Source organism: Protopterus annectens, chromosome 3.part0 (genome assembly GCF_019279795.1).
Source record: "Protopterus annectens isolate FY-2018-M chromosome 3.part0, PAN1.0, whole genome shotgun sequence".
Lineage (NCBI taxonomy): Eukaryota > Metazoa > Chordata > Ceratodontiformes > Protopteridae > Protopterus > Protopterus annectens.
The window spans coordinates 901,858,487-901,885,368 of record NC_056731.1 but is presented as its reverse complement, the minus strand read 5'-3'; the positions used below and the strand labels follow the sequence as shown (position 1 = coordinate 901,885,368).

The 26,882-nt window shown below is 39.9% G+C and overlaps 1 protein-coding gene across 1 annotated transcript in view; it reads right to left on the bottom strand.

Annotated features, from left to right (window-relative positions):
* PRKDC (protein kinase, DNA-activated, catalytic subunit) overlaps positions 1-26,882 on the bottom strand; it is a 4,917,417-nt gene that overhangs the window by 1,694,631 nt on the left and 3,195,904 nt on the right. The gene's annotated exons all lie outside the window — the stretch shown is intronic.

Here is a 26,882-nt window from a genome sequence, read left to right as displayed (position 1 = left end):
CCATAAGGCCACACAGAGCAGTCGGAGAGCTAGATGCTGTAATCACAGTCTAGAGGCTACCATTTTTGCCCATTTCCTCTGCAGTGTTACACTACCAGTTTGTGAACCAGATTCTCATATTCACAATTAAGTAGGGAGTACTTGCTCCCTTATCACAAGGTGTTTGAATATTTCAAAAATAGCAAACTGACTCTCACTCACCCACTTATTAAACTGCTCAAGTTCTGGAATGAAATCATTAACACTCTCCACTGCTTTTATCCATTACACAAGCTTTAGGTGTTAAGCTGAATTATTCACAGAGAATTCTTAACGTTAGTTTAATCTACACCAGGCCTGTCCAACCCACAGCCCAATGGCCATGATCTAGTGTGCCAGAGGCTTCTCTGTGGCTAATCAAGTTCCTCAACGCTGGTAGAATAAATCTGGTGTTTTTTTCTTTGGTGCCGGGAAATAAAGAGCACAATATCTTTCTAGGTCCAAGAAGAAAACATTGAAATTATTCTAACAATTTGGCAGGCTATTAGTAAAGTCAGTGAGTTATAACTTAACAGTGGGTTTCAGTTACTGGATGTAGATCCTTAAGGAGAACAAAAACCATACAGATTATTATATTCATAAAGTAGCTGAAAGTATTTTAAGAACTAAGCCAACACGGGAATTGAGAAAGGAGATTCTGCCAATACAGACAACTACAATTAGGGGTACAGAGAATAGGCAAAAGGGGTCAGAATTTACTGGAGAAAAGTGGCAAAGGAACTAAGGTATTGGGAACAAATGATTGTTGAAGGAAAGGTAACATAATGGAAAGAGGTCAAGTATACAACTGGGCTGTAGGCCAGAAACTGCCTTCCTTATCAAGGATTGATGGCGTATAGGCAAAGAGAAAGGAACAGGGGGATCTAAAGTGAAAAAAACAGCATTGGTACAGTTTTCGGTAGAATGGAGAACAGAAGCTGCTGTTAAAAAGAGATAATTAGTAAGGCATATAAAATAAAACTCAAAGCAGGTTCCAAAGAATTTTTCCTCAGGTAAATTGCAAATGTTGGAGGTGTGATGGGGAAGAAACGGGTAACTGGGAACATATTTTTGGGAACACAATGAACTGGCAAACTTTTAAAAAATCCCTGCAGATTACTCTGTCAGAAACACTGGGTGTAACTTACGAAATGACGTTTTTGAGCTGGGATATAGAACTGGTATTGTCTAGACACAGTAAGGCCTTATGGAGTTTTAATTCTGGTGGCTACCAAAAAGTAATTACTAGAAAATGGAAATCAAAGTCTAAACCAATCGCACTAGAAATACTGAATATAGCAAGAGAGATAAAATAACTGGAAATGGGATCTTTAGAAAAGGGTACGACCAAATTACATAGAAAAAAATGAGAATTGTGGGAACAATACATGCAAAATAATGTTTTAGAGGACAGTTATGGTTTAACGGAAGGCAGGAATTGAATGAGCTATATGTTTGACAATGATTGTATAGACAATTATATGTGATGTATAATGTTTGCAAAGGAAAACATGTCCACATGATTTGTCTTCATTTATATAAATGTATAATTGCCTATACCATAAGTGATAATACAATAAATGTTTTTTTCTCTAACAAAAAACAGTGGTGTGCAGTTCTAGTGGGGTGGGTTGTACTGTATATAGATGGAACACTGTGGTTGGGCTGCAGTGAATGTCTTTTATATATATACATACATACATATATATATACATACATACATATATATACATATATATATATATATATATATATATATATATACATATATATATATATATATATATATATATATATATATATACATACATATATATATATATATATATACACACATATATATATATATATATTTTTTTTTTTTTTAATTCCTAGCAGGAAATATGTTTTTTTTTTTTTTTTTTTTTTTTTTTTTTATTAGAGTGATTATGGTAAGGGTGGGAAGGACTGTAGCAGCAAGTTGATTAACTGCCTTGGCTATTACTTCTGCCACATCCAGGTGATCACCAGAATTGGTTGAGCCTATGTGACAGCATTATGGAAGGAAGTAAAAGGCAGTTCACACGTGCTCAATGTGTGAGAACAACATGTTAAAATAAATTGTGACCACTTTTTTTTTTTTTTTTACTTTCACCATCTAACATCAGAGGTATATACAAAGTATATACCATTTTGCAGGGTGTGGGGTAGGTTGTATGTGAAAGAATAGGCAACTACATAATCACTACCAAATTACTGATATGGCTTGTCAAGGGGACATTATGCGTCTGTGAGCAACTGTAAGAAATACATTGCACTGGTTTTCTTCTTTCATTTTCCTCACAATCAAACCTCTGAGGTGCAGAGGCTATGTTGTGGAAATACGGGTGAGGTGCCATGCTGTCTGTGACAGCACAGGTCAGTTACATATCACTTTAGAATGACAAATGATATAGTTTGGGACAGTGTGTCTGATGAATAAGATTAAATAAATTTCTGTGGCCATGTCTTCTGTTCTTAGTGACATACCAAAAACATATAGCATTTGGCTGTTTTTTGAGGGAGGGCATGATTTGTGTGAAACCAAAGGGCAGCTGCATTGCCACTTTTAAAAACAAATGACATGGCTTTGGGGTTCATCATTTGTCTGACAGCAAGAAAAGGAAGTAATTATTGTGTCAATTACATTTATGACTTTTTCACAGTCAAAAGGTGGTATATACTATCTCAGAAAGGGGAATATTCACCTGAGAAACAGTGTGTATGAAACGGGCTGATGTTTGGATGTTTTTATTATTATTATTATATAAACACAGTGGACACATTACCCTGGTCTTGGCTTTTAAGTTTTTAACTTTCTCCTCCATTAACCAAATGTGCTCCAAGTCGGTCCACAAGAAACATGCACTTTTGTTCTCACCAACATGAATACATAATTTAGAAACTGAAATATATTTTGCTTTTATAACAAAAATGTAAACCTGTGCTATGGTGCCCCTAAAATGATAACTTTCAGCATTTGAAATGTTCTTGCAGAAAAAGAAAGCATTACTTGGAACTGTGACTTGCCATTCAAAAGACAATGTGCAGCTGCTGTATTGTCTCTGCAGTACACATACAATTTAATGGAGGTTTATAACTGAATAGCCAGATTAGCTGTCCAAAAAATTTAAAATGTCAAACAGTTACAGAGACTTAACTTTTTGATTATCAGTCCTCCAAATACTTTTTTTTTTTTTTGTGTGTGTGTGGGGGGGGGGGGGGGGTTCCCAGAAAGTCATGTAATACCAGATTTGGCCCTGGCGCAAAAAGGATGAAAAAGCTACTTTACCATAAGAAGATGGATTAAAGACCTCAGCCTACTGAGCCTGGTGCTCTATGTGCCGATTACACACATGTTCAAATGCTTTATTGCGACTATTACAATCATCCCCTTCGTTACTCTGCCGAAACTACGCAGTACTGAACTTGATATCCACAGCTGACTGACTACTCATCCCATCTACACATGTACGGCTGGCAAAGACTGAACAGTTCATTCTGCTGGTTAGTACTGCTTTTCTCTTTCATTTCACAACTTGTTTCTCTGTTGTACCATAGAAAGTTCCGGGTGATGCTTCATTTCCTCCACTGCAGCTTCATGCATCTCATTCTCTTTGCTGCTTCTGTCTCCAGTCGTTTCATTTCCTAGTCTAGTATCCATAGTTCAAGCTGCATATTACAATCATTCAGGATGTGTTACACAGTGCTACCCTTTTCTGTATGCTGTGGATTTACACCCCCCTGACAGGATTTAGTCATCCTCAGTGGTCCAAACCTCAAGTGTACATACGCTGGCTAGCAGCTTGCCTTTGTTTTGGCCAGCATTCAGAAGTCCCTCTGATTTAAAGCTATGCCACACACACATTTTGCCAAAACTGTCCGAGTTCATTTTGTTTGTTTTCTACCTTACTCTGCCTAAAACAAAGTAATTATTGTACAATATATACTTCTATATACCGACCTTCAGGGAGCAAAGGTAAACAGACCTCTTGGTGACTAACCTGTTTTACAAGTTACACTAGTATGGTTTACAATATCGACACAACTGACCGTGATTAGTCAGGGTACAGACTATCGGCACTGCTGCTATCAATTAATATGTCCAGAGACTGGTTTGAGCCAATGTTCCATATAATAAATAACAATGCTAATAATAAGCATGTGTAAAAATACTGACCTTAAGTATGTGGCAAATAAATACTGCTGCCTTTATCCATCTCCAGTATCAGACATACACAAAAAATGTTTCACACAGTACTAATGTAGAGCAATGGTGTAACACCTGGCTTTGCATGATTTCAAAGACCTCAGTCTCAGCACAATGCTTTTTAGAAATACCTTACCAAGAGTGACTTAACTTGGTTAAAACTACTCTGCATTCACTTTCACACCGATTTCTGCAAGTTCTAATGGTTTCTCTTCACTGCCTCTTCCTGCAACTAGGATTGCACATTACCACCACTTAGACTAATCTGGCATAAGGCCACAATCACTGTATACTCATAAAATGCAGGTATAAGTTTAGCTTACAACAGATGAACCCAAGCAGTCACTCTGTTCTAAAGGTAGATGCCAGAAGTACCTTCACATACATTACTGAACAAAGTACAGTTTTGTACCTACCATAAATGTAGATGATCGAAGATCCACATTGCTGCAGTCCTTACACTTGGGTAGTCCGCTGTCCTCGGTCGGCCCGAATATCAAAGTATAAGTCTGACGTCGGTCAAGGCGCATTTGACTGACATCAGGACGTCAGGGTACAAATGCGCATGACCGACGTCATATCCTCAGTCTTTTCTTGCCCCAGATGTCAGAAGACCCTAAAAATAAAGGTCAAAACCAAAAGACAGCAAACAAACAACCAACCATCCTAACACTAAAAATATGTACAATATATACAATATACATCATACTGACAACCCAACCCACACAACCGCCTCTAACTACAGAGGGAAGGAGGGAGGGTAATTGGACTGCAGCAATGTGGATCTTCGAACATCTACATTTATGGTAGGTACAAAACTGTACTATGTTCTTCATCTCACATTGCTGCAGTCCTTACACTTGGGTAGAATCCCAAAGCAGAGGTAAGGGAGGATGGCCAAACTATAAGGAAGCAGGAGCTGCCAAAATGCCCTGCAAAACAGCAGTGGCAAAACCAGCCCTGGATTTAGAGTAAAGTGGTAGGTGATAATGCCTAGAGAAAGTATGCACTGAACTCCAAGTAGCTGCCTCCAAAATATCCTTAGTTGCCACCCCCCTCAAAAAAGCTGTCGAAGTGGCAGTAGCCCTAGTGGAATGAGGCCTAATCCCAGCTGGAATCTCCTTGCCATGATGGGAATAACAGAAAGCAATGCAAAACCCAAACCACTTAGAAATAGTTTGTTTTGACACAGGCTTGCCCTGGGAACTCAAAGCAAAAGAAACAAATAACTGCTGAGACTGCCTGAACCCTTTAGTTCTGTCCAAATAATATCGCAACTGCCTGTGTACATCTAAAGTGTGCAAAATCTTTTCCCCTTTATTTTGGGGATTTGCATAAAAAGTAGGCAAATGAATAGTTTGGTTTAAAGCCACACTAGAAACCACTTTAGGCATAAAGGAAGGATTAGTACGTAAAGATACCCTATCCTTATGGAAAATTAAGAAAGGCACAACCGCCATAAGGGCCTGCAACTCAGAAACCCTTCTTGCAGAGGTAATAGCCAACAAAAAAGCAGTCTTCCATGATAAAAACTTTAATGCAGTAGTAGCTACAGGCTCAAAAGGTTGTAGAGTGAGTTTCTCCAACACAAAATTGAGATCCCAAGCAGGAGTAGGAGCTCTTCGTGGGGGTCTTATATTCTTTGCCCCTCTAAGAAATTGCTTGAACAAAGGATGAGAAAACAATGGTGGGTCACAATCATAGTGAGCCGAAATTGCTGCAGCATGAACCTTAATAGAAGAGAAGGACAAACCTTTGTCCAGTAACTCAGTAAGATATTGAAGAGCCACACTTAAATTAGGCTCAGAAACATCAAAATCCTTTGCTGCACTCCAAAATAAAAATCTCTTCCATTTATCTGCGTACACTTTCCTTGTACTAGGCCTTCTAGCTTCCAAAATAACATTCAAAACTTGCTGTGGAAGTGGAGGCCCACTATGGTTCAAAACAGAATATGCCAGGCTGTTAGGTGCAGAGAGTGAAGCTTGACATTGAGCAAATGACTGTCCTCCTGAGACAACAGGTGTGGAATCGAAGGCAAAGGCCATGGAGGCTTCCGTACCAGGCTTCTCAGTAATGGGTACCAATGCTGTCGAGGCCAATCTGGAGCTATCAAAATCATCCTTGGCTTGTCTTGTCTGGCCTTTAGTAGTACCTTTGGGAGGAGAGGCAGAGGCGGAAAGGCATACACATGAAGATTGCTCCAATTGAAAGAAAGAGCATCCACTTTCCAAGCTGTGGGATGAAACCTTTTTGTGCAAAACCTTGGCAGCTGGTGGTTTAGTGGAGAAGCGAACAGATCTATGTCTGGAGTTCCCCATGACACTGTCAATTTCTGAAATACATGAGGATCCAATTTCCACTCGTGGGGATCCATAATTTGTCTGCTCAACACATCTGCTAAGGAGTTCTGTGCTCCTGGCAGAAACCTTGCCTGAAGATTTAGCTGTAAACTGAGAGCAGTCTCCCACAAGATCATTGCTTGCCTGCATAGAGGATAAGAATGTGTTCCGCCTTGCTTGTTGATGTACCACATGACAGTTGTGTTGTCTGTTAGAATCAACACCTGCCCTGGAAAAAGTAAATCCTTGAAAGCTATTAATGCAAACTGGACTGCTAACATCTCTTTCAAGTTGATATGTAGATGTTGTAGTCTGGCAGGCCACTTGTCTTGTATCCACTTTCCATTCAGATGAGCTCCCCAAGCTTTGTCTGAGGCATCTGTCGTTAGAATCTGACTCGCCTCTGGCCGGGTCACAGAGAGTCCCTTGTTTAGGTGACATTCCTGAGCCCACCACAACAATTCCTTTTGAATGCAAGGTATTATTTGAATGACAGTGTCCAAATCCTGGCAGTGCTGTGTCCATACATTTTTGAGATACCATTGTAGCTTCCTCATATGCAGTTTGGCATTGGGAAGCACCAGAATACAAGATGCCATGAACCCCAAGGCTTGAAGGACTGTCCTTGCAGTCAGCCTGGACTGATGAGACAACTGATGAAAGTAAAGGGAAAGATTCTTTCGTTTGTCCGGGGTCAAAAAGGCCATCTGGGATGCTGTATTCAGTCTCACACCCAGAAAGCACATGTCCTGAGAGGGTACTAGACTGGACTTTATTTCGTTCACAGAATACCCCAGGCATCTTAGCACTGCTATCACATAATCCAAATGATGAAGAAGCTCGTCCCTTCCTTGAGCCAGAATCAGGCAATCGTCCAAATAAGGATAGATCTGTATTCCTTTTAACCTGAGGAAAGCTATCACTGGAGCCAGAACTTTCGTGAACACTCTGGGCGCAGTAGATAAGCCAAAGGGCAATGCAGAGAACTGATAATGAGAAGTCCCAGCTCGAAAACACAGATACTTCCTGCAACTCAGTGTGATAGGAACATGAAGATAAGCCTCCTTGAGATCCAAAGTTACCATCCAATGATCTTTGCCCAGCAGAGGTAAAAGCTGCTGTAACGTCAACATTTTGAACTTGGGAATGTCCAGATAAGTGTTGAGGATAGATAAGTCCAAAATTGGTCTCCACGTGTTCCCTTTCTTTGGTACTAGGAACAGGCGAGAATAAAATCCTAGGCCCACTTCTGGCATAGGGACCGGCTGTATGGCCCCTATTTGGAGTAACAGAGAAATTTGCTTGTGAGCCTCTATTCTTTGTTGAGGAGGAACGTCTGGCATGCCTTTGAAAGGAGGCAAGGTATGGAAATAAAACCTGTAACCGTGGTGTATGATATCCAATACCCATCTGTCTTGGGTAATTAAACTCCAATTTTCTTTGAAAAGCGCCAACCTTCCTCCCAAAGGTGCTGCCAGACGAGAAGGCTCTGGCAGCTGAAAAGGTAGGTCATTGGGTCTGTTTGCCCTCACCCGAAGACTGTGCAGGAGAACTCCCTGTTCTAGGCCTGAAAGCCCTGAGCTCTGCCCCTACCACGTCTAGATCTACCCCTAGACTGGGAATCATAAGAAGGATACGTCCACCCCTTAGTAGGCCAATTTCTACTAAACTTTGGAGGCTGAACCTGCAAAAAATCTTTAACAGTCTGCATATACTTAGCCTTGTCTTCCATTTTCTTTAAAACTGCCTCAACAGGAGAACCAAACAACACATCAGATTGTAAAGGAGCATCTAAAATCCTTGTTTTAACATGGTCAGATAAATTCTGATCCCTCAGCCATGCGTGCCTGCGAAGAACTGACCCAGTGGCAGCCACCCTAGACGAGGCCTGTACAGCATCAAAACCACATTGCAAAGAATGCTTACCCACCTGTTCAGAAACATGTACTAAATCTTGTAACTCTTTACAATCAATACCTTCCGCCAGAGCATCAACCTTAGACTTCAATTGTGAAAGGAGATAGTTTTGGTATTTCAACATGTGAAACTGGCAATTCAAAGCCCTCATAGCTAGAGTGGAAGAAGTATAAACTTTCTTTCCCCATCTATCCAAGGCCCTGGCCTCTTTATCTGTAGGAACCGGATTCTTGACAACAGAAGCCTTAACACCTTTAGGCCCCTGACTAACAGTTTCTGGGTCTGCCCTAGGACTCAAAAAGATACTTATGAGCTTCAGGCACCCTGTAATACCTATCCGGTTTAACAGGAGCAGGAGGCAAAGAATCAGGATTAAGAGAAGCCTCTGTAAAAACATCTTCCACCACATCCAAAACAGGAGGTATAGCCAAAGGCCTATGCTGGGGTAAAAACAAAAATTCCCTAAGCCTTTTCCTGGAATCAGAGAAGTCCTGACCTTCCCACTTAAAATGCTCCCTCATGGAATGAAGAGTTTCTGAAAAAGAAAAATCCTCAGGAGGAGAAGCAGAAGGAGTAGAATCATCCACATCAGAATCAGAATAAGGAGAATACTCCTGCAAGTCTTCAGCAAGACTCTGAAACATCCGAAGCCTGCTCAAAACTCCCTAGCTCAGGCTCCACCCTAGGTCTCTTATCAGGAGGGGCAAAGAACCCCTAATCAAAGTAATCAAATCTTCTGCCATTTTAAGCATATGCTTCTTGGGCACAGTTCCTGAAGAACTAGGGGTGACACCAACTGAAGCTAAACCTGGCCTGCCTCTGGGAGAAGCCTTGGAAACAGAAGGAGAGGGCCTAACCACCCTAGGAAGGGAGGGAGTACAGTAACCTGAGAAGCCCCTTCAGCCTGACCTGCCTCCTGAGAGGCCACATCCTGCAATAACAAAGTCTCTCCCTGGGATCCCAAAGAAACCTCCGGTGGAACCACCGGCTCCACCGACACCTCTAAAGAACCGGCGTCCGCACGGACGGTTCTTCTAGCCTAGGCTTAACTGCTTTGTCCTTGCGCTTCTTGAAGAAGCGGGCCGGAGCATCCGACGGCATTTTATAATTGCACCGCTTCCGAAGACTAACCTGGCACAATCTAACCTTCTCTTTATAGTGCGCTTATTGAATCTAGCACAAGAGCGACACCCAACAACGTCGTGCTCAGGCCCTAAACAAGGAATACACAAAGTATGATAATCTCTATGCGGTATCTGTTTCCCACAAGAAATACAATTATTCACTTTTTCTGACATCCGGTAAACCACTGAGGCAAGAAAAAACTAAAATATTCCCCAACGGGGTACTTAGCCAACTTTGACTCGGTCTGAAACTCCGAAATCGAAAAATTTCAGAACGCCAACCGGCACATGCAATGCTGCTTCTGCATCGGACCATGCGGCAAAAAAGACTGAGGATATGATGTCGGTCATGCGCATTTGTACCCTGACGTCCTGATGTCAGTCAAATGTGCCTTGACCGACGTCAGCCTTATACTTTGATATTCGGGCCGACCGAGGACAGCGGACTACCCAAGTGTAAGGACTGCAGCAATGTGAGATGAAGAACATCCAGCCACACTTCTGAAATTTAATAATGAAACTCCTTAAACAGCCAATACAGTTTACAAATTACATACAGGCATATGTATGTAATTATAAAAAGAAAAACTCTGAATAAACAGATAACATTAGAAAAACTCCACCAACTATCAGGTTGTACCACTATGACTGGAGATGTTTGTAATTCATTTGCAAGTTGCAAATGATTCACAGAAAAACTCCATAGATATGGACTTACTTCTTGTCAAAGTAAGCTGGCCCTATTTTTAACTGCAGTCTATAGAATACTTCCAAAGGAATCCACAGACAAAATGAATAAATGACTGAACTGTGCAGCTACATGCTGAATTTAAAAGTCAAAGAATCCCACTTAAATGACAATGTGCTAAAAGGCTCTCCTGGAATGAGCCAACACTGGAATATTTTCAAACAGTACAGCCTTTCCTACACAAATATATGTTTCTGCAGATGATGTCCTGACCCTACTTCTTGGGCTGAGTCAAAAATATAAAGCCAAACAACTTTCCCCAAAGTAAACCAAAAATATCTAATCCCAAACAAGGTAACAAAGCATCTGGCATAAAGTAACCTCTGGAGTCATGCATACTATTAGCAGTTTAATTTTCCAAAATGCTGCTGAATTCCTAAAGAAAGTCATTTTTTTGTTCAGCATAGTGTGACACACATATATTTACTGCACTTTACAAAAATAAACTACAAACTTGATGCAGGTTTATGCAGTCATGTTTCAATGTGACTGTAGAGGATTTTGCACCAGCTCTACTTCATGGTTTTACTGCAGAATTGTATACGTTTCTAAGACTTGCCTGAACAAGAATATAGTTATGTCTGAATAAATGGGAGACTAAAGCATCAATCACATTTGTGAAATATGGATTTACAAGAAAAAGTGACTGAAAGATTGGATTTTTGCTAAATTTGTTAAACTTGTGACTGGACTGTAAAGCATGTACCCACACATTATGTCATTAATGTTTAGGGGGAACACTAAAGGGGAAAAGAAAATAAAACAATTTGTTATCATCTTTATTGAATTATCACTTATGACATAGTCAATCATACATTTATATAAATGAAAATAAACCATACTGACCGTCTCAATTGCAAACGTTATACATCACATATATAATCTTCTGTAGAGTTATTATAAATCCAACATTACATAGCTCACTCAATTCCTTCCTTAACTTCATTTATCCTCCAAAACATTTTTCTGCATTTATTGTTCCCGCAATTCCCCTTTTTCCCCATGTAATTTGCTCCTATCCTTTTCTAAAGGTTCTACTTCCAGTTCTTTTTCTGTTACTATATTCACTATTTCAGATACAATTGGTTTATACTATAATTTCCATTTTCTAGTAATTGCTTTTTTTGCAGCCACCAGAATTAAAGTAAAACAATTTTTGTTCATATTACTACCTGCATAAAATGTTTTATGATATAAAATGCACACTACATATAGTAAAACTGTTTTCTGTAGTGCGTGGTCAATGGCATTTTAAATGTGGCTGGAGTCTTTTCAGAGACTGTTGTGTTAAAGATACTAAAGAAAATGACTACCTTTTTAGTTGTAAGAAATATAGTCTTTACAGTAGAACAAGAGAAGAGTGGCTTGACAAAAGTAAGTTTTAATGTTAACATGCAGTGATCTCAGGCTGCTTGGGCTGGGTTGTAAAAGTGCACTGATTATATTACATGCAAAATTAAGATATCATTTCTTATTTTTACAAGTGCAAATGTTTTGATTAATGCCCTTGGCTTACGGTATAAACCATTTTTTTGTATGCAAGTAGGCTTTAAAAATAAGACAAAATATTAGCTTTTTTATTAGGCAAATGTTCAGTGGGAGTCCAGAAGTCTGTAGCTGAATGCAGCTGTACATCTTTTCTAAGGGAACTTTACAAAGATTCATTGCTGACTACTTTTCCATGAAGACATGCTGTCTACAGATACAAACAATTTTGAGAGTTCGGAGAATAAATGCAAAATTTTAAAGTACAATGGCAAGCACTTCAGTGAAAAATAAAGTTTGAAATTATGGGAAGTGAACAGAAGATAGTAGCCTCCCTAACACCTGTAATATTTTAATGCATTTAATAGAGCAGTGTACAGTCTTATTTAAAGATAGCCAGTATACTTTTTCTTAGGGCTAAAAGTTTATGATCTGTGAAAGCATACAAGCTGTTTTTCACATCTAGGAGGGGGAATGCAGATAAGAAAAGTACAGACAGCAATCAGTGTAAGTGGAGAAACAGGCTGTAGCATATGCTTTAGTATGGATAATGTTAATTTTAGTTTAAGTAATGCCTGCGAGTACAGCTTTTAATTTGTGGCAACTGTTCCTACCCGGAGGGTTAAACTTCATCGTTTGAGCATGTACATAGTTTTCTGTGTTTGTTCTGAATTAATAGAGGATGGTGATGTTTAGAAAATGTATTCATTTTTTGTTTGAGGGTTTTCATTAAAACAATGTCCTGAAAAACATGACAAAGGATCAAAGAGATGAGAAGAAACAACTTCATAAAAGATCAGCCTGCCAAACATTACTGTGCGGATGAAACAGATTACTACAAATTAGGAGAATTCACAGAATCCGACACAGACACTTATGTTCTTCAGGACAGGCTGACAAAGACAAAACTTTTATCAGAGCCATGGACTAAAACTAAATGCCAAGAAATGCATAACAGCATTATTTGGGAAGTCATCCACCCCTGGTAACTATCAGACTGACAACACAAACCTAAGAGTTAAACCAGTAGTCAGGGACCTGGGGAAACATGTAGACAGTAATCAAGCATGTGACCATCATGTGTCTACAGTAGTGAGGAAATAATTTTGTGTTGCGCAACTTATAAACAGAGGTATGGCATCTAGGTCCAAGGAGGTCATTTTTCCACTGTATTCAGCATTTATCAGACATGTCATTGAGTACAATACCCCCCTTTGGTATGTAGCTAACCAAGAACATCCAACAACTGGAACATCTACAGAGGTTCTTCACTAAAAGAATACAGGCCATAAGTAACATGCCTTATACAGACCACCTCAAAGCCCTATCCCTGCATTCTGTCTCCTACAGGCTGCTGAGGTGAGATCTATGCCTGGCATACAATGTGTTGTCAGCTTCCACCATGATGGACATTCTGCATATCCGCAGGACATCAGCACCAGAATTACACATTCTAAAGACTTAAACCTTGCCTCTGATATAAATACAGGTATGTATTCCAGAGATTACCCCTTCCTGTGAAACACACTCTCCATCCATGTGAAGCAGAGTTTCTCCCTAAATTAATTCAAATACAACTTGGACAGCTGGATGGGAAACAAAAATTCTTCCCTGGTTTGTCACCTATGCCTCCAATGGACACAAGCAGCATGTAAATGTTTAATCTCTCAAGTCCCTGCTTACACTTCAAGGGTACCAGGACTTGTCAGAGATTTGGGGTGCATGGATAAGCTTTAAAAAAAGGCCCTTGTAGTTATTAGCTTACTACACATCTATGAATCTATAACACAAAAAGTGGAACTGCACCTTCAAAAAAGTATGTATAATAGGTGGGACTAACAACTTATAATGCCTACACTATCCTTATTATGAAAATGTTTGGTATAGAATATGTGAATTTAATGGTAGGAACTCTGACGGAATTTACATATTCCCTAAGAGACAATCAGTGGGCTAGACTAGACAGACATTATATTTCATGGGAACTTTTACATTTAATCAAAAGAACTGACACACTTTTGTGTTAGAACGTTTCAGATCATACACCAATAAAAACTAAGACAAAACTACAGGGTAATGAAGTACAAATGAGACACTGGTGCATCCTCACCTGGCTGTTAAAAAGAGAAGAATTTAAGGAATAAGCTGTGGAAATTATTCAAGAATAATTAATGAAGCCAGAAATATCATCAGAAGTTACAACTAGTGAATGGGATAAAATGAAAATAAAATGAAAATGGAATTTACAAACTAGGTAGAAATAAAAGAGAAAGAAAGATGGTTAAGCAGTAATATGAATTACTTAGAGGGTCTGACAAAGGTTAAAGTATTTTAAGATAAGGGGAATTTCACATAAGAGGCGGTGCAAATGTAGAGTGCTAAATAGCAAATAAGGGAGTATATGGATAATATGCATGACTTTAGAAAGATTGCAGTTAGACAAATGTTTCTGATAACTACAGGGCACAAAGGCTTTTAGCACAATGGCTCAGGCATCAGAAAGTAAAAAAGGTTGCTGTCAGGCTTAGGGAGCCTATTACAAGAAAATAACCACAGATCCTGTAGAGGTTTTAAAGATATTTCTGAAATTTTATTAAAATTTCTATAAAGCAGAGAAATGTGGAAATCAAGAAAGAGCACAAAATGAAAATATTTATGAAAGACTTAATTACACCAAGGTTAGAGGTAGATGAGGCTTGAAAATTAACAGTTAAGATTAGAAGGAATGTGATAAAAACAATGAGCTATAATTAAGCTTTAGAAGTAAGGTCTCCAAAAACTAACAGCATTCCTGTGGAAGTTTGGAAGTCAGGAGGGAATAAAGTGATAAAGATTGGAAGATTTTGTTCAACAGTACTTTAAAAAGAAGGAAAACGGCAACATCCTGGAAGAAAGCCGTGGTGGTGTATTACCTAGAGACGGCAAAGAACCTTCAGACCCAGCTTCATATACATACATTTTAATTTTAAACCAGAATTATAAAGTGTTTATGTATACTAGTTAAAATAATGGCAACAGTGATGCCAAAACTGAGAGATATGGATCAATTTGGCTTTGTAAAGGGGAGGCAAACATTTGACATTCAATGAACAATGATGATCCAGAGGGAAGTAGAATGTAAGAAAATATTGCTGCTGTTGGTGGACCTTCATGCAGAGAAAGCATTCAACAGAGTAAGCTGGGATTTTATGGGTAGGATCATTTGCATTCCCTGATACAATAATAAGATTAATTAGGACATATAAAGAATTGGAGACATGAATTAAGGTTGGAGGGTTCTTCTCTGATAAGTTGTCTCTTAACAGAGGAACTGAGAAGGGGTATATCCTCTTTCTTTCTTTCTTTCTTATTATTTGCTTTACATTTTGAGCCACTGGCAAAGAAAATAAGGGACTCAGAAATGCAATGAAATAATTGGTATGGTAGTCAAGAAAAGTTGTCTTTTATTTGCACCGGATAATATGTTGCACTTGTTAAATCTAGAAAAGGACATTTCATTGTTGTGGAACATTTTGAGGCAGTTTCAAGTCTTTTCAGGACATAAAATTAATGAAGCTAAAACAAGGACTATAGTTGTAAATGATGTACCCACACATGAACTGGTAAAGCAATATCCATATTCATTGGGACATAAGATGAAGCATTGAGGAGTATGGATTAAAAATAATTCTGTTACAGAAGCTAAGGATACATGAGAAGCGACTAAACAAAAGAAAACACAAAACTGAGAAACTGGAAGCTCTTCTTTATGGATATGGATAGTAAGAAAAAAGCACTGAAAATGTTATTAGTCCCCTTAAAATATGCCTGACCAGCATATAAATTATCAACCACAGGAGACACTGTGGACAATGTTTAATATACAACTGAAGGAATTTATTGGGGGGAGGGCAAGTGTTAAGAGTGGTAAGTTAAGCCATCCAATAAAACAAGGTGGTTTAGGATTACCTGATTTGAAGGGATATTATAGAGCTACACAGTTAAGGCTCACATACATAACACAAGTGGAATGTTATATTTCAAAATGGAACAGGATAATGACAAAGCAGGGGGTTAAGTTCAAGAATTAAAGAGAGAGTGATATTAGGGATACAGATCCTTATGGAGAATTGCAATAACCTTACAGAATGTTATATTCATACAGTAGCAGAAAGCATTCTAAGAAATAAGCCAACACAAGAATGGAGAAAGGAGATTTTGGCAATAAGGATGACTACAAGTAGGAATTCAGAAAACAGGCAAGAGTGGGCTGCAATTTACTTACTAGAGAACTCTGGTCACTGATCCAAGGTACTGGGAGCAACTAACTTTACAGGGGAAAGGTAATACAGTGGAATGCGGCTAAGATGACATTTGGACTGCAAGCTACAGTCTGCTTTCTCTACTGAGGATTGATATCAGAGAACAGACAAAGAGAAAAGAACAGGGAACCGTAAGTGAAAGACCTGCTTTGATTTTTTTTTTTTTGAATCTAGAACAAAAGCTCCTGTTAAAAATGGATAGTTATAGTAGGGCATATAAAACATTGCATGACAACCATGACAATCAATCAGAAGAGGTTATAAAAGACTGGGAGGAGTGACTAAAAAAGCAATCTGTAAGAAAACAATTGGAGGTATACGCGTGACTCTCAAGTATGCAAGAAAGTCCAGAAGATTTAGGATCTTTTCTTGGAAATGTTTGCATGGGTAGTTTTATACCTCAAGCAGACATCAAATAAGTTTTCCTTAGGCAGACAGCAAATGGTGGTGGTGTGATGGGGAAGAAAACAGCCAACTGGGAACATATCCTTCAGGAATGTAATGAATTGGCAGATTTTAAAAATTTCCTACACAATACTCTGTCAGAAATTTTGGGTGAGCAAATGGCTAAGGGGATAGTTTTTTGAGCTGGGACACAGGATCCAAATTGCCTTGACATAGTACGGCATTATGTTAGATGCCAAAAAAGCAATTACTAAAAAATGGAAATCAACATCTAACTGCCACTTAGTAAAAAGAAGCACAGGCTTGTACCATGCATCTTAGCTTGGATAACCTTTCTCTTAGGTTAACCCAAGTCTATCAGTATGGCTATCAGTTTGGGACACTTGTTCCTATTAGGTAAGTAAAACTTCAATATTTGAAGATGTACTTAGTTTTGTGTGTTAATATTAATTTAATAGGTTTTAGAGGGGTGTTGGGGTGCATTTTTTTTGTTTGAGGGCTTTCATAAAACAAAAACTTTTGTAAGATGTGACAGACTCAAACGTATATGACAAGAAACATCTGTATAAAAGATCAATCTGTCAAACACTGTATGCATGTAACAAAAAAGCTGGAACTAAACACAAAGCTGCTGCATATAAAAGCTGGGAATAATAATTTTTTAACACAATGATGCTTTCTGTAATATATTTATGTGCAAGACCACTGACATTTACAGACAAAAAAAGAAAGTGCATATAGCTTTGCTACATGAAACACACTTGGAAAGAACTGAACACGTGAATTTGATCAATAAATGTTTTCAGGATGGTTATTCAGTGGAATACCTGGGACAAAGGAAAAGAGGAGTACTTATATTAATTGCAAGAGGAGCTCCAATAGTGATAAAAGAGGATATAAAGGATAATAATGGCAGACTTGTAGTACACTAAAGGGCTACAGGTAGAGGACTACACTGGCATGTATTCATATTGCACCTAAAACTGCTATAATGGAGCTTAAGAAAATTCTAGGAGAGATAACCAATGAACATTAGTTATAGGTGGGGACTGGAATTTGATATGCAGCATGAAGAGGTGTCTTGGGGGGCAGAGGGGAAAATATATCAAAGAAGGGTTGATTTTTCAATAAATTTATGCAAATAATTTGGCATGGAAGATGTGAATTCAGTACTAGGAGTTTTGAGTAAATTTACATATTATTCCCCAAGATACAAAAACTGGGCTAGGCTAGACAGAATTTACATTTCACAGGAATATGTGCATTTAACTGAAAGTCTTCATATACACCCAATAACTACTTCAGATCATGCACCAATAATAACTAAAATAAAAACATATGGTGTCACTCATATGGCCAGGATAAAACAGACTAACAGTTGTGGGTTCAGTTCAAGCAGCTTTATTACACACAAACACATCAGGAATGAGGCTTTGTAACTTAAACTTAAATAAACTTATAAACAGACTGACAACCACATGCATACATGTTAACACTCTGGTTGTTCTCTCAAAATGGCACTGCTGCCTGTACATGCTCCTTATTTATATGCACCTGCTTACATCTGGAAATGCTTCTTAAAGGTACATACACGTGTTCTGTTCGATACGGTAATGAAATAAAATGAGACACTGGTGCTTGCCCACCTATCTGTTGAAAAAAGAAGACTAAGAAATGGGTAGTGGAAATTATTTAAAAGCTATTAGAGAGGACAGAAATTTCTTCTGAAAATATAGCTAGGGAGTGGGATAAAATTAAAGAGGAGTTTAAAAATAGGATGGAAACAAAAAGAAAAGGAGATATGGTTAAGAAGAAAGTACAGCTGTGCACACTTACCATACATGTAGTGTATTCACTGTTGCAGTCATCACACTTGGGTTATCTGCGCTCAATCGGCCAGAATACCAGAGACTTAATATTTCTGCATCGGATGCTGTCGCTTCTTCCATGATGTTAGGTCGTCAGGGGTATAAAAACAGGCAGCTGATGCCATTACATCAGTTTTTCTTGCCCCAAATGTCAGGAGCCCCTAAACAGGAAGCTAGTATATGGTGTGGTAGCACCACCAGTTAAAAGCAAATGCCAATACCAATAAGAATAGCCATAGAGAGTAGCGGTAAGAGACAGATAAAACAAGGGCACTGGAGGGAGGGAAACCAGGACTGCAACAGTGAATACACTCGAACATCTACATTTATGATAAGTGTACACAACTGTACTATGTTCTTCGTGTTTCACTGTTGCAGTCATCACACTTGGGTTGATTCCCAAAGCTGAGGAAGGGTGGAGGCAGTCCAGAAAAGTTAGGGCTGGCTAGTAGGCCTTGCAAGACTGCTGTAGCAAATCCTGCCCTGGATTTAGAAAAGATAGGCAGGTGGTAATGCTTGGTGAAGGTGTGCACAGAACTCCAGGTAGCAGCTTCCAGTATATGTCCCTGATAGGGACTCTCTGAGAAATGCTGTAGAGGTAGATGGAACCTTAGTGAAATGTGTTCTGACCCACTGAGGGGTTGGTTTTCCATGGTGCTTGTAGCAGAAATGGCTGCAGTATGCTATCCATTTGGAAATGGTTTGTTTTGAAATGGCCATTACATCAGTCAGCTGCCTGTTTTTATAGCCCTGACATCATGGAAGAAGCGACAGCATCCGATGCAGAAATATCAAGTCTCTGGTATTCTGGCTCAGTGAGGGCAGATAACCCAAGTGTGATGACTGCAACAGTGAAACACGAGGGAGAGACAAATGTTAAAGTACTGCAAAGTAGGGGGAATCTCACAGATCAAGAAAAGAAACTGTAGAATGCTAAACAGAAAACAAGGGATTACCGTGATAATACGCATTAGTTTACAAAGACTGCTGTTAAGCAAAGTACAGTTGTGTACTTACCATAAATGTAGATGTTCGAGTGTATTCACTGTTGCAGTCATTACACTTGGGTTATCCTGCTGGCAGGCGACCCGCAGTCGGTCCGAGTTCCAAAGTCTTGGTCCGGCGTCGGTTGCTGTCACCTCTTCCCTGACATCAGTACGCCAGGGGTATAAAAGTTATAACAGACGCCATTTTCTTCAGTTTTTCTTGCCCCAGATGTCAGGTGCCCCCAGATAGGAAGGTTGGAAAGATAAAAATATGCCAAAAAACATGCATATATTACTATAAACATTTCCTTCATCTACAAGCAAATACACCACATAGGTTGTATACAGTTGAGAAGTACAGAAAAGTCCCAGCAATAAAAAGGGTGATGGTGGGTGGGTAACCTGGACTGCAACAGTGAATATACTCTAACATCTACATTTATGGTAAGTACACAACTGTACTATGTTCATCGTGTTTCACTGTTGCAGTCATTACACTTGGGTAGAATCCCAAAGCTGAGGTTGGATTTGGAGAGGCTACCAGGCCCTGCAGAACTGCAATGGCAAAGCCTGCGCTGGATTTAGAGTAGAGAGGTAAGTGGTAGTGCTTGGTGAAAGTGTGCACTGAGCTCCAGGTTGCAGCTTCTAAAATGTCTTTGGTTGGTACTCACCTGAGAAAAGCTGCTGAAGTGGCTGCTGCTCTGGTAGAATGAGGCCTAATGCCCTTAGGCATTGATTTGCCATGCTGTGCATAACAGAAGCGGATGCAGTGGCCTATCCATTTTGAAATTGTCTGCTTTGTAATAGGCTTTCCTTGTGATCCTGCAGCATAGGCTACAAACAGTTGCTCCGTTTTTCTGAAAGCTTTTGTTTTGTCCAGGTAAAATCGTAGCTGTCTGTGTATATCCAAAGAGTGCAGAAGTTTCTCCCCTTTATTCTGGGGATTTGGGTAGAAAGTAGGCAAATGAATGGTTTGGTTCAAGGCCACATTGGATACCACCTTTGGCATGAATGCTGGGTTAGTCCTAAGTGAGACCCTGTCCTGATGAAAAATGATGAAAGGTTCCACAGCCATTAATGCCTGTAACTCTGAGACTCTTCTTGCTGAAGTTATTGCTAGGAGTAGAGCAGTTTTCCATGATAAGAATTTTAGATCAGCTGTGCTGGCTGGTTCAAAAGGAGGCAGTGTGAGTTTTTCCAAAACAAAATTGAGATCCCAAGTTGGCACTGGTGCTCTCCTTGGGGGTCTTATATTTTTTGCCCCTCTGAGGTACTGTCGTAGTAGAGGATGTGAAAAAATAGGAGGTTCCGTATTGTAAATGAGCTGAAATGGCAGAGGCATGGATTTTAATTGATGAGAAAGATAGGCCTTTGTCCAGCATCTCAGTTAGGTATTGTAAAATCTGAGGTATATTTGGAACAAGCAGTTCGAGCCCTTGTGCCTGGTTCCAAGCACAGAATCTCTTCCATTTTTCTGCAGAAGATTTCCTAGTGCTGGGCCTCCTGGCTTCTAAAATGACATCCATAACAGCTTTAGAGAGAGGCGCAGTCTGAGTGGCTACATTATCTGCCATGCTGCCAGATTTAAGGTTCTGAGTTGACTGTGCAGAATCTGATTGTTTTGTTGTGTCAGAAGATGAGGAATTTGAGGTAGAGGCCAAGCTGGGCCTCGAGACAAGCTCTTTAGGATTGGGTACCAGTGCTGGCGTGGCCAGTCTGGGGCAATCAGGATCATTTTTGGCTTTTCTTGTCTGACTTTTAGGAGTACCTTGGTAAGGAGAGGCATCGGAGGGAAGGCATAGGCTGTCAGACCTTTCCAGCTGAATGATAGAGCATCCACTTTCCATGCTTGAGAGTGATAAGTTCTTGTGCAGAATTTCTGTATTTGGTAATTGTGAGGGGAGGCAAAAAGATCTATGTCTGGGCGTCCCCATTTCCTCTTTATCATGCTGAACACCTGTGGATTTAGTTTCCATTCGTTAGGATCCATGAGATTTCTGCTTAGTTCGTCTGCCAGTGTATTTTTTGTTCCTGGCAGGAATTGTGTCTGCAGATGTACTTGATAAGTCAGTGCTGTGTTCCACAAAGTCATGGCTTGCCTGCATAGGGGGTAGGAATGTGTGCCCCCTTGCTTGTTTATGTACCACATAACTGTGGTATTGTCCGTCTTTATTAATAGTTATCCTGGATGTAGTAGGTCTTTGAAAGCTGTTAGGGCATTCTATACAGCTAGCATTTCTTTTTGATTGATGTGAAGATGCATTCATTCCTTGGGCCACGTGCCCTGAATACATTTTAATCCGATGCATCCGTTGTTATTGTCTGCCTGGCTGTGGATAAAGTGAAAGGCTGTCCCTTGTTGTGGTGACAGGCCTGGGCACACCATCAAAACTCCTGTTGTAGGCAGGGAATTAAAGTTATGATGGTCTCCAGGCTGTGACAATGCTGAGTCCAAACACTTTTTAGATACCATTGTAGTTTCCTCATATGCAGTTTTGCATATGGAATTAGTAGAATGCAGGATGCCATGAAGCCCAGGGCCTGCAGAATTTTTCTTGCAGGGAGCTGGGTTTTTGTTGCCATCATTTGAAAGTAATGAGTCAATTGCCTTTGTCTGGCGTGAGATAAGCCATCTGGGCAGTTGTATTTAAGCTTGCACCCAGGAATATTATCTCTTGAGAGGGCACTAGTTTTGCTTTCTTTTCGTTTACGGTGTACCCTAGGCAAATTAGCATTCTTTTTACAAACGCCAGATGCTTTAGAAGAATGTCCTTGATGTCTGCTTGAATAAGGCAGTCGTCCAAGTAGGGATGTATTTGAATTCCTTTTTGTCTGCAAAATGCAATTACTGGTGCCAGGCATTTTGTGAAGACCCTGGGCAGAGTAGATAAGCCAAAGGGCAGTGCAGAGAATTGGTAATGCACTGAGCCTGCTATGAATCTGAAGTATCTTCTGCAAGATTGTCGGATTGGGACATGCAGGTATGCCTCCTTGAGGTCCAAAGTAACTAGCCAAGCCTTCTTGCCAGCATGGGCAAAGGTTGATGTAGTGTTAACATTTTGAATTTTGGAACATCCAGGAAAGTGTTTAGGATTGACAGGTCCAGTATTGGTCTCCAGGCTTTGTCCTTTCTGGGTACTAAGAAAAGTCTAGAGTAAAATCCTTGTCCCTGTTCTTGCTGTGGAACTTTTTGAATAGCTCCCATGTGCATAAGAGCAGAAATCTGTTTTTGTGCCTCTGCCCATTGGTTTTGTGGTAGGTCTGAAATATCTCTTGGTTTTGGAAGTGTGTGGAAGTGGAACCTGTAACCTTGAGAAACAATATTCAGCATCCATTGGTCCTGGGTGATCATGTGCCAATTTTTTGAGAAAAGTGCTAGCTTCCCCCCTAGGGGTGCTGTCAAAAGGTAAGTGCTTGGCATTTGCAGAGGGAAGTCATTGAGACTGTTTCCTATAAGGTTGTGATTTGTATTCCCCTCCTTTGGGGGCAGAAGCACCCCATTGTTTAGGTCGGTAGGAGCCTTGGGGCTGAGATCTGCCTCTAGGGTGTCTGTATCTGCCTCTTTCTGGCCTGTCTGACACTGGAAAGGACCAATTTTGTGAAGGCCAGTTTCTGCTAAATCTAGGTGGTTGAACCTGTTAAGAAATCTTTCACTGTCTGCATTGACTTTGCTTTACCCTCCATTTTCTTTAACACCTCTTCTGCCTTAACACCAAACAATGTATCATGCTGTAATGGAGCATCCAATAATTTTACTTTAACATGGTCAGGTAAACTTTGTTCTTTCAACCAAGCATGCCTACGAATAACAGAGCCTATAACTGTGGCTCTACAAAAAGCCTCTAATGAATCAAAACCACATTGCAGAGTATGCTTTCCCACTTGTTCAACTGCATGCAATAAATCCTGCATTTCCTTACTGTCAGGACCTTCTGTATTTGAAACCATTTTCTGTTTTAACAATTACATGGGGTACTGTTGGTATTTAAGCATGTGAAACTGACAGTTTAAAGCTCTTACCGCTAAAGTAGCAGAAGTGTAAACTTTTTTCCCCCATCTGTCCAGAGCTCTGGAATCCCTATCCAAGGGGACAGGATTTTTAGCAGAGGAAGCCTTAACCCCTTTTGGACCCGGAGAAATTGTTTCTGGGTCTGCAGCAGGGTTTTTGTAAAGAAATTTATAAGAGTCAGGGACTCTGTAGTACCGGTCTGGCTTGACTGGAGCAGGGGGTAAAGAAACAGGAGACAGACTGGATTCAGAAAAAACATCATCAACAATATCAAGCACAGGGGAGATAGCTAGGGGCCTGTGCTGTGGCAATAAAAGGAAGTCTCTGCGCCTTTTCTTGGATTCTGAATAATCCTGGCTCTCCCAATGGAAATGCTCCCTCATGGTATGCAGGGTTTCCCCAAAAGAATAATCCGCAGGCAGAGAGGCTGAAGGTATGGACTCTTCTGCATCAGAGTCCTCATAGGGAGGGAGAGAATACCCCTGATCAGAAGAGGAGTCAGAGGAAATAGAAACCTGGTCAGAGAAATCCTAATCAGTGTCTTGCCTAGGCCTTTTGTCAGGAGGGGGATGGGAACCTCTGATTAAAGTAATTAGGTCTTCGGCCATTTTAAGCATTTGTTTCTTTGGCATAGATAACTGTTATGGAGAATGCTGTACTTGTTTTCTTGTCTTTAATGGTGTTTTTGACTTTGCCTTTGCTGCTGTAGTGGGCTTAATTGTAAGCTGTGAAAGTCTGAAAACACCCTCAGAAGCCGATGCCTGCTCAGCGGCTCCGGACCCATCTGTGGGTATAGTTTCCGTAGGCCCAATACCTTGAGTTTCCACAGGCCCCGGTGTCTCCACGTGGCTGTCGGTTACGGCCTGTGGCTCTGAGGTAGCGGGTGTCAGGGGCTGCGAAAGTGCCTCACTGAGAACCGGCGACTGGCCTAGAAGAGGCTTCACCGGTTTTGGACCTCGGATGCCTGTCCTTTTCTTTGTCTTTGCGTTTTTTATAGATTCCGGTCGTCGGTAGTTCCGACGGCATTATGTAATTAAACCTTCAGCCAAAATAATGTAAAGCAAAATCAAACCGACGTTTAATAGTGCATTTATTGAATCTAGCACAAAACCGGCAACTAGTGACGTCGTGGTCAGGGCCTAGGCAAGGAATACAGTAAGAGTGAAAGTCCTTAAGAGGTATTTGCTTCCCACAAGAAATACAATTATTAACTTTTACTGACATCGGTCTGGAGCAAGAAAAAGTTTCCCCAACGGGGTACTTAGCTTTATTTAAGACTTCGGTTCTGAAACTCAATTTTGAAAATCTCAGGAGTCGGCCGACCGGCACTTGCGAACTGCTTTTGCTTCAGGCACCGCGCGGCAAGAAAGACTGAAGAAAATGGCATCTGTTGCAACTTTTATACCCCTGGCACACTAATGTCAGGGAAGAGGTGACAGCAACTGACGCCGGACCAAGACTTTGGAACTCGGGCCAACTGCGGGTCGCCTGCCAGCAGGATAACCTAAGTGTAATGACTGCAACAGTGAAACACGATGCACATCTGTTTTTTCATAAGTCTAGAGCACAAAACTTTTAGCACAATGACTCAGGGAACAGAATGTGGAAACGGCTTTCTTCAAGCTTAGGGAGCCTATAACAAGGAAGATAACAAGAGATCCTATAGAAGTATTTGAAATATTTCACAAATTCTATGAAAGTCTGTATAAAGCAGAGAAATATGGAAATCAAGAAAAGGTACAAACGGAAATGTTTATGGAAGAATTAAATATGCCAAGGTTAGCAGTAGATGAAGCTCAATTACTAACAGTTAGGCTAGGAGGAGATGAGATAAAATGGTGATTATATAACCAATTCGTAGGAAAGTCAGCAGGAATATATTTTATTCAAGTGTGAGTCTGGAAGCTAGGAGGGAAAAAGAAATGATAAAAATTTAGAAGGTTTTGTTTAACAGTATTTTAAAAGGGAGAAATACCAACATTCTGGAAGAAAGTGGTGGAGGCTATAATACCTAAAGAGGTAAAGGTCCATCAGATCCAGCTTCATATAGGCCCATTTCAATACTAAAAAACGACTATGAAGAGTTTATGTCTATAATGGCTAAAAGAATAGCAAAAGTGATGCACAACTGATAGATATCGATCAATGTGCTTTTGTGGAGGACAGGCAAGTATTTGACAACATTAACAGAACACTGACAATCCAAAGGCAAGCAGAATGCAAGAAAATACCATTGTTGTTGGTGGGTCTTGATGCAGGGAAAGCATTTGACAGAGTAAGCTGGGACTTTATGAGCAGGGCAATGGAAGCATTTGCATTCCCTGATAAAATTATAAGGTTGATTAGTAGGAAGTATGAGAGATAGAAGATGAAAATTAAAGTGGGTGGGGTCCTCTCTGATAATTTCTGCTTAAGCAGAGGAACTAGGGCGGGGGTGCCCTCTTTCCCCTTTGTTATTTGCATTATATTTAGAACCATTGGCAAAGAAAATAAGGGACTCAGAAATTCAAGGATATGATTGGTATGGTAGTGAAGATAAGCTGGCTGTATTTGCAGATGATATTTTACACCTGATAAAACCAGAAAAGGACATTACAGTGTTGAGGAACATTCTGAGACAGTCTCAAATCTTTTTTGGGATACAAAATTAATGAAGCTAAAACAAAAGCAATAACTGTAAATTATGTATCCATACATGAATTGTTTCAGCAGTATCCACATTGATGGGGGCATGATAAAATAAAGTACTTGGCAGTACGGATTAAAATGATTCCGGTGTGGCAGCTAAGGATATGTGGGAAAAGACAAACAATAAAAAAACTGAGAAATTAGAAGCTCTGTTATATGGCTAGTAAGATACAAACTGTTATGTTTTTAGTGTCTTTAGTCTTACACACGTAAAGCACATTTTTATCAATCAGAGAAGAAGCTGTGTATAGCAATTAATAAAGAGCTACAGGATTTTATCTGGGAGGGAAAGATGGCAAGTGTCAAGTGGGATAAGCTAATTCTTCCAAAAGAACAAGGCGGACTGGGATTACTGATTTGAAGGGGTATTTCAGAGCTACACAGTTAAGGCTCCTATACATAGCCCAAGCAGAAACCTATAACTCTCAGTGGAAAGGGAAGATGATGAAACAAGGGGAAGCTCAGGAAACAAGGAGACTGGGATTTTAGATGCAGATCTTTAAGAACAATAATCATAGAAAAAATTATATTCATACAGTAGCATAACATACTCTAACTAGTAAGGCAACTCAAATGGAGAAAGGAGATTCTGCTGACAGGGATTACTGCAATTAGGGATACAGACAATAGTTAAGAAGGGGCTGGAATTTATTGGAGAAAACTGGCAAAAGAACCAAGGTATTGGGGCAAGTAATTAGAGAGGGAAAGGTAAAAGAATGGGAAAAGGCCAAGAATTTCTTTGGACTGCAGGCTAGACTGCCTT